The sequence below is a fragment of the Nannospalax galili genome, unplaced genomic scaffold (assembly GCF_000622305.1).
Source record: "Nannospalax galili isolate Female #2095 unplaced genomic scaffold, S.galili_v1.0 scaffold399, whole genome shotgun sequence".
NCBI lineage: Eukaryota > Metazoa > Chordata > Mammalia > Rodentia > Spalacidae > Nannospalax > Nannospalax galili.
Window position 1 is genome coordinate 2,833,984 of NW_008345053.1, and position 13,846 is coordinate 2,847,829.

Consider the following 13,846-nt stretch of genomic DNA (forward strand, 5'->3'; position numbering starts at 1 on the left):
GAAAACCATGTCCCAAAAAAACAAAAAAAAAAAAAAAAAAAAAACCCAAAAAACCAAAACTAAAATGTTTACTTAAAATTCTGCAACAGAAAGAAAATTAATATTTTACCAATATCAAGACTTGTTTAACAGGCTTCAAAATGTTCTGATTGCACACTGCAGCTAAGAGTGCAATGAGCCTGGGGGGAGGGGGCGCACTGCACATTGGGAAGGAAGAGCAGGAAGGCCACAAGTTGGAGGCCCCAGCTGCACTGTTGAGAACCTGGAGTCCAAAGAGATTCTGGAGTCAGATGGGAAACTAGTTACAGTCCTAACTCTGCCACTAACCAGCTATCTGTATTTCTAACGAAGTCTACCTGTGAGGAATTTAGAGTCTTTAGAGCTCTGAAATTCTGTGACTTCAACACTGTTTCTCTGGCAACTACTTTCAGAAACTAGTTATCAAATTTCAGATGCCAAAACTGTGTAGATCAAAATGCAAAGTCTTAGAAAATGATGAAACTGCTTCAAAGTGCTATTTATTTACACCTAATGCTATATGAATAGTTACAGAGAAGGGGTTTCCCCTGTCAATCTAGTAACTCTAGACATAAAACAATTACATTAATTAAAGAAAAACAAAATATTTCATGAACCTGGATCAAAGCTTATCAAATGCTACATTAATTAATAGTAAACATTTGGTAGGTATATTCTCATTTAAACTCACCTCCACACACACTCAAATTGAAAACCGGAAGTTAAATGATCCAGCATTTATTTGTCCTCTTAAAATTATAAACCAATACAATTTTGGACATACAATGGCTCTGTGAAAACCCCTATCTAGTTTTTTATCTAGAGCTGTAATCTCATGTGACTTCATGAAAAACAATCTATATTATAACTGACCTGCCACAGTGACAAACCTTTTCAATATTTTGAAATCATATGTCAAGAGTCTCCCAGGACTTGACTAAAATATATTGCAAATTAGTCATTTTGAATTGTAGGACCCGTTGCTGAAACAGTTAACTCTAACAGAGATTTAAAATCTATGAACCTGAGTGCTTCTGTACTTTTAGCTTTGGCAATTCTAGTTTCTACTTTTAAGGTTTAACTCACCTTAAATGAGCCAGTCCTAAATTGATAATTTTACTAGACTAGGTTTAGTGCATCGATGTATATAAGAAAACAAAGAAAGAACATGAACAAGTGTGGGACATACACAGTATCCACTGGTGACACCACTTCATGCATTTCACCCTTCTGGCTCTCAGTCCTCTCCCTCCCTTACACAATTACGGTACAAAGAGTTGACTCACCAATTACTCACATGCACTAAGGGCATATGAGCTGAAGGACAACCTGAACCTGCATTCTAGCCTGATGATAACTGGGGAAGGATGGGTATCTGCCACAGGTAACAGAACTTATATTTTAGCCAAGACAAACATCATGCATCTACATAAGCAGTACTCATGCAACACACTAAAATTAAAATACTACCAATTCTCATTTTAATGTTTCTACCTCCTAAAAACATTTTTAAAATGCGGGGCTGGACAGATGGTTCAGCAGTTAAGAACACTGGCTGCTCTTGCAGAGGATCAGGGCTTGGTTTCCAGCACCCACATGGCTGGCTGTCTATAACTTCAGTTTAAGGGGATCCAATGCCCTCTTCTGACCTCTGAAGGCACTGCACAACACGGGTGCACTTACATGCAGGCAATATACTCATACACATTAAATAAATAAATAAAATGTTTTTAAAAAACATTTTAAAAAAGCCAGGTGAGGTGGATGCATGCCTTTAATCCCAGCACTCAGGAAGCAGAGGCAAGCGAATCTTTGAGTTTGAGGCCAGCCTGGTATACATAATGAGTTCCAGGCCAGCTGGGGCTACAGGGAGACCCTGTCTCAAAAAGACCAAAAAATAAAAAATAAAAAAATAAAAAGCTTTTACCTTTCTGAATATTTAAAGGTATTTTTTCCACACAGACTTCATATCTACTTTTAAAAGCTATTGCTCATACACAAAAAATGTTTTTGCTCACATAGTTGAAGTCAAGTGGTTAAGGCAATGGACTATTCTACATGCAGGTTCAAACTTCCTTTGGGAAGGAGATCTACTGATACCTTGTTAAGTCTGACAGACTTGTGGCCCCTGTCCTCCAACTAGACAAAATTTGCTTCTTTACAGATTCAGTAAAAAAACTCAGAACACTTCTACAGGTTACTGGTACTGACCATAGGGGAGCAATGGGCACTTTGTGTGACGATGCCTGCCTATATGCATACACATAGTCTTCAACTGGACTAGAAAGGTGAAAGTTACACAGATGATATATTAGTCACTTTTCTTTTGCTGTGATAGAAACACTGACCAAAGCAATTTATAGAAGGAAGAATTTATTTGAGCTTACAGTTCAAGGGGAATTACAGTCTGTCATGGCAGGGAGGCATGGTGGCAGGAGGTGGCTGAAGCAGGAGCAGGAGCAGCAGAAACGAAGAAGCTCTCACATCATCACGTAGGCACAGGAAGCAAGAGAGAGACTGGAGATCTGGCAAGGCTTAAGAACTCTCTAAGCCCACCCCCAGTGACATGCTTCCTCCAGGATAGCCACACCTTCTAAAAACTCCCAAAACAGCGCCACCATCTGGGGACAAAATGTCCAAATACTTGGAGCCTATGGGGGACATTTTCATTCAAACCATCACAGATGATAAAAATCCCAACAAAAGACACAACAAAGACACAAGGTAATCAGCAAAGAGAAAGGTAAATAATGCTTAAAAAACTTTAGTGTCCTGTAAGAAAAGTTTTTTTGTTTTCTTTTGTTTTGGAAACAAAGTCTCAAGTAGCCCAGGCGGGCCTTGAATTCATGACCTTCCTGCCTCCACCTCCCAAGTACTATGGTTTCTGGTGTGTGCTATAGGAAAGGTACAATTCTTAAAAAGAGAATGTTGAATCTGTTCATAAAGAAGAACATTCAATAATCATGGAAGAGACCTATAAATTTATATCAAATTGGCCACTAAGATTTTATCCCTGTACTTTGATCAACCCACTGTGAAAACAAAGCTTTTTGAAACATGAAAACAAAATGTTCCCATTTTTCAGAGATGTTACTAAAAAAAGATCTGTTAAATAGTTTGCCTTAGTAAAATCCAAAATAACAAGTATACTTGAAACAAGTGATAAATGCCAACAGATTTAGGGCCTATTTTTTAAAGTAATTTTTAAACATGCATGATTTTTGTGCAATATAAAGTAGGAGTTCTAAACAAACTATCCTTCGTTCAGACTGGCACTGGGCCTTTTCAACAATGGCCAAGAGAAATATAAATTAGAAGGGAGCTCTGCATCTTGCCACTAAGTAATACTCATCTCTGTGTTCCTGCCTCTTCCACATCACTTCCATAAAGAAGAAAAATTATTGTTTAAATGTTGTTATATTTATTTATGTATGTGGTGGGGGCATGACATGCATGTGGAGATTAGACAACAACTTGCAGGAACTGGTTCTCTACTTCTACCATGTAGTTCTGGAGTGGCTGACTGAACTCAAATTATCAGACTTGGTGGCAACCGCCTCTGCTTGCTGAGCCATCTTGCTGGCCCCCAAACAAGTATTTTTAAAAGGCAATTGTGATCATCTAATTGTCCACTTAAAAACCTTCAAGTGGAGCCTGAGAGTGCCTGCTCCGACCTTCACTGTAGGGGCTGAGATCTCAGCAGACTGCCAGCGAGTACCTGTTCCGGCCTTCCTCTGGCATAGGGGACTGACTGCCTGAAAGCACCTGGATCCTGCCTCCATGTGGTGAAGCCTTTGCTAAGGAACTGACACTCATTCTAGCCATTCCAACAGCTATTAAAGTGCTGGAAAACAAATCCTGAGTCCATCACTCCTGAGTCCAGCCTTGGCAGACAAGAGAAAAATGAGGAAGAATCCAATGGAGGGATGCTTTTGAAAGCTCTTGTCAAGAAATTCCAATGAACTCTGATATGAACATTTGAAATTTGCCCTGCTCTTTTTTTCTGGTTCCCTGTTCAGAACTTGTAAGGCTAACTACTCTTGCCTTTATTTCTCCTTCACATCTCCTAGGCACCAGCCAGTCAAGGACTTTCTTTTCTCCCTACAGTCAAGAGTTGTGCAATTTAGGAGTCTTTTAGATAGACCCACTGAAGGGGTACCCCAATTGCCTCACTCTGCGTTCCTTTTCAGCATGGAAGAAACCAGAGCAGTCTGCGTCCCAATTCCCTATTTGCAATTTGGGTAACCTTTCAGGGGATGGTGTGATAAGAATAGGAGGTAGGAATTAGCTAAGCAGTTAGGGTAAAAAGACCCCAAAGAAAAGTAGCCAGTTTCTTGGCTAAAAATCAAAATATCCTCAGGCCTCTTAGCAACATACTCTGTTCCAAAGGCCAAAATAGCCAAAGGCTTTGGGAGCTCTTATCTAATCCCTAAAAGATTATACAGTTACATCTTCGGGGGGAGGGGGATGTTAAGAGTAGCAAAAAGCCCCATTTTATTTAATAAAAAAAAAGTACACAAAGTTGTTCAGGAAAAAGTGATGGGGAGATGTGGAGGAGTTGGCGGGGAAGGAGTGGGCATGGATTTGATCAAAACACCTTATATGCATGTATGAAATTCTCTATAATTTTTTTTAAGTTAAAAAAAAAATCCAAGTGCTTCCTAATGTTCTCAAGATAAACAGCAAAACTTTCAACCCGTGCAGGGACATCCTAAGCCCATCCTAAGATCCAGCTCCCACCTACTTTTTCAGGCACAAGAAGCCATTTCTACGTTAGTTTCTCTGACACTTTGCTACTTCCCACCTCAGAGTCCCTACAACATCATCTTTGATGAGGTGGCTGCGCTCATCCTAACTGCAGTACTTCCTTGAGGTGGCTCCCTAACACCCTCCCCACCGCAGATCTGCACCAATGGTCTACTAGTGCACTGCAGTTCTGTATGGTGTGGAGTTGTGTACCTGCCTCAAAGGGCAAGCTCCCCCATGATTTATTGATAAATTATTCAGAGGTACAGCTCAGTGGTAGCGTACTTGCCTAGCATGTAAAGGGCCCTGGGTTCAATTTCCAGCACCATAAAAAGACAAAAATAAATCATTTATGGCATATTAGGTGCCAGATATTGTCCTAAGATCTGGGTTCATATCAATGAATAAAAGAGACAAAATCCCCCGTATACTTCATAAAGTTTAGAGACGAGTACAGACAACAGACTTCACATAAATAATTTATATGGCATGTTATAATGCCGTAAGTACTACGAAAGAAACATAAAGCAAGGCCAAAAATAAAGAGAGCCTGGGGAAGATAGACTGTAACAAATGTGACCATTGCAACACTACCCCAGGAAGCATGAAGTTGTCATCAGCATCCAAATGCCAGTCTACATGACTTTAAAACAGAGTATTACATTAGTAATATAATAATTGTTTTGGGTTTGCTAATATAATTTTAGAGCAAAATACAAGCGGCAAAACAAAATTTGTATGTATTGAAGAGAAATTTCTTGAGTCAGAGTCTCCTGATAGCCCCAGCTGGCCTAAAACTTGCTATGTAATCCAAGCTGGCCTCAATTTCAGCGATCCAACTGCTTCTAACTCCCAAGTGCTGGGATTAAAGGCATGCACTATCATATCTATCCAAAGGAGAATATTTTTAAAGACCAAGAGACAGTGAAATTTTGAGATCCAATGGCTAAATTAATGTTCTTAAGTCACTTTATGCACCAAACAACTACAAAAAGCCTGCTTTGTAAATGGGCCAGGTGTGGTGGTACATGTCTTTAAACGCCATCACTCAGACGGCAGAGGCAAGAGGAGCTCTGAATTCAAGGCCAGCTTGGTCTACATAGCCAGTTCCAGGCTAGCCAGGGCTAACCATATCGCCAGAAAAAAAAAAAAAACAAACAAAAAACGAAATTTTGTAATGTCGATTTTAAGTGTCCACTTCTGCTACAGACACATGCAATTTCTACCAAGGGGTAGATGTCTTTAGCCATGCTGGGATCCCTTGCCTCATACTAGGTCTTGAGCTCTACAAAGAGGTTATAAGCATGAAAGAAGTCTTCCCCACAAGGAACTTCCCTTAATCATGTGCTACATAGGACAAAGGTACACTCAGGGTGCTGCAGAACTCAGTTCTGTAGCACTCAGTTTAAACTCAAGAATTAACTGATTCCTAAAAAGCCTTCTTACCAGTGTATTAAGGAGTGAAGTAAAAAATTTAAAAGGGGGGGGGGCATTTAATTTCAGGCAAAGAAACTACCAAGAGAAAAGGCAGCAATATTTGTTTTCAACACAGTGGGTGGAGGGACGTGCAGAGAAGGCCTTAAAATGAAAGGTGGAGCAGGGAATGGAGATACAGATGGTGGGGTTACAATGGGCAAGTCCTGGACCTTGGGGCAGTCCTGATAAGTTTCTAAGGGTCACACAACAGGATGTGCCTTTAGAGGACTATCTGAATGTAATATGGCAAAAACAACTTGTGCAAATAAAAATAAAAGAGTATTCTAGTCTCTTCAGGCAGATAAGCATCATCCTAATTAATCAACTTTAAGGCAAAACTTCCCCTGACCAGAATTCATAAGGAACATTTACAGTGAAGACTCAGTCTTGCATCAGTGAATATTAAGCTCCTTCTAAAAAAATAATTAGATAGCATGCTTTCAATTTATGCATGTATGAAATATTTTAGTATTACAAAGCTACCACCTAGGTTTCAGTAGCTGGGGTGGTAGAGCAAGAAAGAAAAAGATCATCCAAGAAGGTCATGTAAACTCAGCAGTGTCACTCCAAATGCAAATCCTTCATGATTAAAACAGGGTCATGACAGAAAAGTGGTACAACTTTAGAAACACACCTGACAAGAGGTGTGGGGGAGGGGAGCAAGGAACAGAAAGGAAGGAAATAGAGCTGAGCTAATAATTTTTCCTGTTCCTAAGGAAGACATTTATAGATGGGAAAAATAAAGCTGTTTATAAGGCAGAACATTAGGGGCAAACATTTCCAGGCTGGAACTTACCTTCTTTCTCTTCTTTTTAAAAAAATTGAGAGTCAGAAGACAACTTTAGAGTTGGTTCTCTCGCACCATGTGGATTCCAAGGATGGAATTTGGTTCTCAGGCTTGGTGGCCAGCACCCTGGCCAGCTGAGCCATCTTGAAGGCCCTTCCCCTTCTCAAGGGAATCTAGAGGCTTCCAACTTCTCATCCGAATAAGAAAATTCATTTTCTAATCAAAGTAACTTCAGAGACAGAACAGCTCCAAAGATCTCAACAAGTACACACAAGAGCAGAGCTGGGCCTGGTGACACACATAATCCCAGCTACTGTGGAGGCAAAGGCCTGCCTGGGCTACAAGATAAGGTTAAGTCCAGCCTGGGCAATTTAGTAAGACTCTATCTTAAAATAAAAATATGGACGTTTTAAAAAAGAGAGTTAGGGATACAGATGAGTGGTAGTGATCAAGCACTGGGGTTCAACATCCAGTACTGCAAATAAACAGAGAGCATAATATTTAAACTAAACTGAAGCTCATGAATTTAATCCTCAGAAAGTAGTGGAGCTATTTACTGTATGCTCTAAAATTAACACAGAGAAGAAGAAAAAAAAACCAGAACTCTTCACATGAAAAAAAGAATATACGCAAAACTGCAGCACCATCAGTTTTTAAACACTGCTTCCCCACAGGCACAATTTCAGTGTTTACATTTTCTACCCATTAGAAGAAGGCTAAATGGCTCAATGGCAAAAATTACAAAAGACACAGAGATTTTCCTGCTTCTACTAATCTGAAAAGAACATCCTTCAATCTGACAGAATCTGCAGTACTCCATGTTACTAAAGCACATTTAAAACTCTAGGTGAGAGCAAACAGGATCTGCAGTGACATACCCACACAGCACTTCTCCAACTTCAAAGACCATCACAGAGATAGCACCTTCCTAAGCAAAGGACTTAGGTTGTAATCCTAGTTCCTATTTTGATGGAAAGTATGAATGCCAACATGACACTGTGAAGTAACAATGAGAGGGGTCTGTCAGCCATTTCTTCCTTGGTAACATAAAACAAGTCAGTTACTGTAAGTTTGTAACTCGTTGCAAATCTGAATAGTTGCACTACTTAAAGGCACCATTTATTGTAATTACCATTAACAACCTGATGTCCAAACTTGCACTTAGCTTTGAGAATTATGTTTTAGATACTTCCTGAAGATTACTTCTTAAAAACAGGTGACTAGGTAAAAATATTTGTTTCCACAGAGTTCAAATGTATCTTTGTCAAAATTTATGCAGACAAGTTCAATAAGTTCATTAAATCTCACTTTTTTAAAAAAAAGGGCAAACTCCAGAATATTAAATACAATTTCTCCCTGAATTCACTGCCACTTAATTCCAGCTGTTCTTCTGCAGAACATGGTAAAGGGAACACCAGGACTTCAAGGCTGTGTAGTCCTCTTTTGGAATCCCACTCAAAAACAGCACAGCTCCTTTCTTCTCCAAACAGATGTTTTGCCTCAGAACCTGTCTTCTATGCCAGACACATGTGATCAAGGAGGAAAAAAAACTACCAATAAATTAAAGTTGACAGCTACAAGGTCGAATTTTAAAAATTGCAATTCAGTAACAATAAAAGGCACAACAGCCAACACTACATGTTTATGCTACATCAGCCCAACAGACTTTCACGTGAGAAATTCAACCACCAAGAGGATAACCTCCAACTCCTGAGAAGCTATGCCATTTTTAATCATGTAAATAAGCCAACTCAAGTCACATTAATATTTCAGAATACAGGATGAAGCATTTCTAACCAAGTTTGAGGGGAAGTGTACAAATAAAAATTTATGGTTCAATAATAAACTTGTTAGTCTGATGCCTCTCATAAAGTTTAAACTTCAGCACTCCAGCGAACCTCCTTAAGCTATTTCTCCTACAGCTTGATTACAAAACTGCCTTTCAGTGTATTAAACACAGAGGAAAAGCCACAACCATTTCAACTTCTGTAAATTAACCCTGGCTGTAAACTAGGGAGCCAGTCAGGTTGGGGAAGTATGGAAATTGCACACTGAATATACTATCTGACCACCAAAGAAAGTGAACATCACTCCTCTCCCCTTGAGGTCTTTGCAAACTACAACTCAGCACAAACTTCCAGTGCGTTTTTAAATGTGCAACACAATTTGAAAATGAGAGTAGGTGCAGATGCTAAAGCAAACACTACCTCCGTTAAAACCCTCCTCCTGAACTGTATACTTACGAACTAATTTCGCTGCAGCCAAGAGAAACCCTCTCATTTATTCAGTTATGGAAAGCTTCTGAGTTTCAGTTTATGATTAAGACGTATTTAGCAGCCGGTGAGAAGGTGAATGGAGGTTGGATCAGTAGATCATTTTCTACAGATAATTTTTCACATTGCAAGCCAGTCAAAAGTCAAGACCACTTAACCAAAAATTGAGGGGGAAACCGCGATGACATTCGCTGAAAGTGGCAAAACGCGAAGACCTGAACTCTGAAACAAACTTAACGTTCCGACTGCACACCAGAGAAGCAGGTGGTAGGTTCTAAAAGGGCCCATTAGTCCTTGGTTATTATTATTATTTTTTAACTCTTTCAAAGTCTGCCTGGCACAAGTCTACCGAGTGGAGGGGGGAAAAGGGGCAGCAGCATTCCAAGCACATACCCGAGCCACAGGCTCCTAACTTCCTGGTTCTAAAGGAATGCGATTCCCTAAAGAGCCATCTCTCCCCCGAAGCAGTAAGCGCGGCTGTCTGGCCGACTGCGGTGCAACCAAGGGGGCGAGGCTCCGGCGCCGCACTGCGGGTCCCCGGCGCTGGCCGGGCCTCGGGGCGCTACCGTCTGCGACCCCCGCCCAGCCTCCTCCGCCGGCCACCGGGCGAATCGGACTCCCCTCCGGGGCTCGCCCGGCCCAGCCGAGCCCGCAGGTCCTTCCCCGGCCCAGCCGAGTCCGCAGGTCCTTCCCCAGCCCAGCCCAGCCCAGCGCAGCCCAGCCCAGCCCAACCCAGCCCGGGCCCAGCCCAGCCCAGCCCAGCCCAGCCCGGGACGAGCCCGGGCCCACCTTGGGCCCAGCCCGGGCACCCGAACCCCGCCGGGCCTCAGCCGCGCTGCCCCTCCCTTGACCCTCAGCAACCCGACCCGACCCCGACAGAGCCCCGGCCCGGCCCCGGACCCTCCCCGGCCTTGCCTGGCCCTGCCCTGCCCGCCGCTGGCCGAGTCCCTCCGGGAAGATGGCGGCCCGGTGACAGGCGGGTGCGGGCGCGGGTCCGAACACGGTCAGGGAGAGAAGCCGCCCTACAGGAGACTGAGGGCGGCCCGCTCACCTGTCAGCGCCGCCCGCCCCGCCCGACCGGCCGCCCGCGGGCTCCTCGCCGCAGCTCCGGTGCCCGGCGACCGCGCAAAACACGCGGGGACGGCCGAGGAGGGAGACGGCAGGAAGAGGCGGCACGGCCGGGCCGGGCCGGAGACAAGAAAGACCGGCGGGCGCGGACTGGGCAGCGGCGGTGGCTGATGATTCCCCTTTCGGGCCCGAAAAGGTCTCAACCTCGAGACTCCGGATCCCCAACGCTCCTTCCCGTTCGCATGAGAACACACAGCTCCCACTTCCGGGGCTCTGCGGAAGTCCCGCCCCCGCGCGGCCCCGCGCCCTACCCCGGCGCCCTCACCCACCTGGCCCGCCGACTGGCGTTTGGCGCCCGGGAGAGACTCACGTCATGGCGGTGCTGCGCGGTGATTTGCTAAGCGGGGGCCCGGCACCGCCCCTACGCTTCCCTCGGCCTCTCGGCGCTCGCCCCTCTCGCGGCATCTGTGATTAGCGCGTGCGCGAACGACGCCGACCCCGCCCCGCCCCGCCCCACGCAACGTCAGTCTGGACTCACGCAGCCTCAAGCCCCACCCCCTGCCGCTGCGCGTGTCGCTCGGCCCATCTCGCCCCGCCCACGCCACAGGCCCCTCCCCGCCTATACCCGGGCTGGCGGTCTAGCCCGGCCTAGCCCAGTCCAGCCGCACCTGCGACGACCGTGGCTCCGCTTCTGCCCGGCCGCCGTCGACCCAGACCCCAGACCTGCTTCTCCGACGTAGGTGTGGACGCCAAAAGAGCTTCCGGGAGGCGGTAGTCCGATTGCGGCCCTTCTCTTATCAGTTCTACAGGAAGTTCCCCAGGAATATGCCGCAGCTCCTTAAACCGTGAAGCTTGTTTCTCAGCATTCTTCACTGGTTACTGTATACAGTTCCTGATTCCATGTTGTGTGACTTTTTCCCTGTTAATGCTCTCCTGGGACCGTATCCGGGTTTCTGTGCACCCGTTCTGATCATTACCACTAATGTTATTCAAACACTGGATGTTCTACCTTTTGGGAAAGAGGCCTCTTGGATTCCCATGTGTTGGGGCTTTTTGAGGGAGTTGGTTTTCTCAAACTCAGGTCGTTAGACTTGGCGGCAAACACCTTTACCCGATCAGCCGTCTCACCTTTTGTGATACTTTCTTGCATCTTAGCCTTAAGAAAAGTTGCAAGTTCATTGTATTTATGATACTGTTTCTTCCTTCTTTTCCGGAGACGGGCTGTTTAGCCCGGGCTGGCCTTCAACTCACATTGATTCTCTTGCCTCTGCCTCCTGGTGCTGGAAGTAAGACCATGCTCTACTCACAGCCGTGTTTCTGAAGATAAGAGATTGTATAAGACTGAAATTTCCTAGTTATTGAATTATTAGTATTAAACACTTCCCTTTCCTGGCCGTTCTGCCTGCTGTTCGTCCGGCCATATTTCTCAGTATGGCAGCAGGTCTCTGCTGCTGTCCATCATCCACAGACCAGTAGGGCGTTTCCTTTACACATACCATCTTTTGAGTAAAGAACTTCCCTGGCTCCTTGTTGTCCAAGTACTACTTTGCACAAAGAAGCCCTTCCCAGTCCCAGCCTGTTTTCAGCCCAGTCCCTTAGCTTTGCTACCCTGTAAGGTGAAGCACCCTAACTTTCCAGTTGCATATGTGTACCAATTGGTTTTCAGACAATTGGATGAGTTGCTGGGTCTACACTGAAATAAAACACAGGCTTCACACCTTAGATGGTGCAGTTGACTAAAAGATGAGTTGGTCCTTAATGTGTGATTTGTCCTATAAAGCAGACACCGCTGGGAACGCAGCTCAGTGGTAGAGTGCTTGCTTGCTCTGTTCAAGGCCCTGGATTCCATCCCTACCATGGGAAAAAAAGATGAAAATAAAGTCCAGTGGAATTGGGGTCCGGAGCACCTTAGGTACTAAACGGTCTATTAAAGACTTACCACGTCAGAGTCAAATGCAGCAAGCCAAGTACTCAGGGAGGAGAGGCTGAGGCAGGAGAATCACCATGAGTTCCAAGCAAGCTAGGGAAGCAGTATGAAACCCTGTTTCAAAAACCAAAACACAACAAGAAATTAAAAATAAAAATATATTTTGTATTGTGTGTTTATGTGTGTGGATGCACATGTCATGTGCAAGTGGTGACCAGAGGGCAACTTGTGGGAGTTGGTTCTCTCCTCCCACCATGTGGGTCCCAGGGATCAAACTCAAGTCATCAGGGTTGGCAGTAAGCGCCTTTGCTGGCTGAGACATCTTGCCAGCCCTCTTCACTATGATTTTCAATTTACACCACTGTCATCCCAATTAAATGGTCAGTTCACCAAGTCTAAGGGCAGTTCAGTCATCTCCTATGTGTCACATACTAGAGAATCAGTGAATGAATGACATCAGCTAAACTGACAAGACAGTATTTTCTTGGTAAAGGCTTAAGTTTCATGGGGCCTCTGAGAATATTCTAAGTTTTATCTTTGGGAACTTCATACATATATACAATGAACTATAATCATATCTATCCCATTCCCCCTCCTACTCCCCCTACAACCATGCCCCCCCAATGCCGTATTTTTTTAAAATAACCCATTAAGTCCAGTTAATACTGCCCATGTACACATGGGTGTGGATCATCCACTGGGGCATGGGAACCCTTCCAGTGGCCACATCCTCAGAAAAGAATGATTCTCCCTCTTCCAGCAACTATCCACTACCACTAGCTCCTCAGTAAGGGTGGGGCCTGGAGATGATCTACCCCGTCTATACAGGGATTTTGGCTGGCTTGATATTGCATAGGTCTTGGGCAGGTAACCATAGCTACTGTGAGTTCATGTGTGCAATGGCCCTGTCATTCCCAGAAGACCGAGTTTCACAGCACTCCTCCCTATCCTCAGGCTCTTACTTTCTTTCTGCCTCCTCTTCCATGATGTTCCAGAAGCCTTGGTGATGCTGGGTTAATACTAATGTCCCATTTGGGGCTGAGCACTCAGTCTCTTAGTCTCAGTACCTTGACCATTTATGCATCTCTGCATTGACTGCTGCCCAGTGCAAAAAGAAGGTTGAGAGCAGCCCAGGTCTATGGACATAAATATTTAGAAGGCAATTTGACATCATGTTCAGTGAGCAAAACAACAGCAGATTCTACCCAAGGGCACATGACCTCCTAGTAATGGGCTTTTGACCAGCATTATAGTACCAAGCATGAAGTTCTCTCCTGAGGAGCAGGCCTCAAATCCAATCAGAAAGCGATTAGCTACCCCATAACAGTCATGACATTATAGCGCCAGTGGACAGCAGGTTGTTATTGCAGCATGTAGGGTCCAGTGCTAGGCAAGACCCTTAATGTCTTTTCTCTCTTAGCAGCCTGCATAGTATCTTCTAGCACTATGAAAGCTAGACAGCATGGAAGAAGTTTCCCAGTTTGAGATTGATTTTGCTGTAGCGAAACTGTGTGGTGTCTTCAGCAGTAGGGTCTTATCTTGAGGTTATGG

The 13,846-nt window shown here is 44.4% G+C and overlaps 1 protein-coding gene across 4 annotated transcripts in view; it reads right to left on the reverse strand.

The window, feature by feature from the left end:
• Positions 1-10,633, reverse strand: part of Larp4b (La ribonucleoprotein domain family member 4B) — an 82,973-nt gene extending 72,340 nt beyond the window's left edge. For 2 of the 4 annotated variants that reach the window (XM_029567479.1, XM_029567477.1), the window contains exon 1: positions 10,352-10,632. The gene's annotated coding sequence lies outside the window, so the exon portion shown is untranslated. Of the gene's footprint in view, positions 1-10,215; positions 10,239-10,351 lie in introns of those variants that run through there. The other 2 variants (XM_008841343.3, XM_029567478.1) reach the window with 2 other exon arrangements.
• Between the last annotated feature and the right edge of the window lie 3,213 nt (positions 10,634-13,846).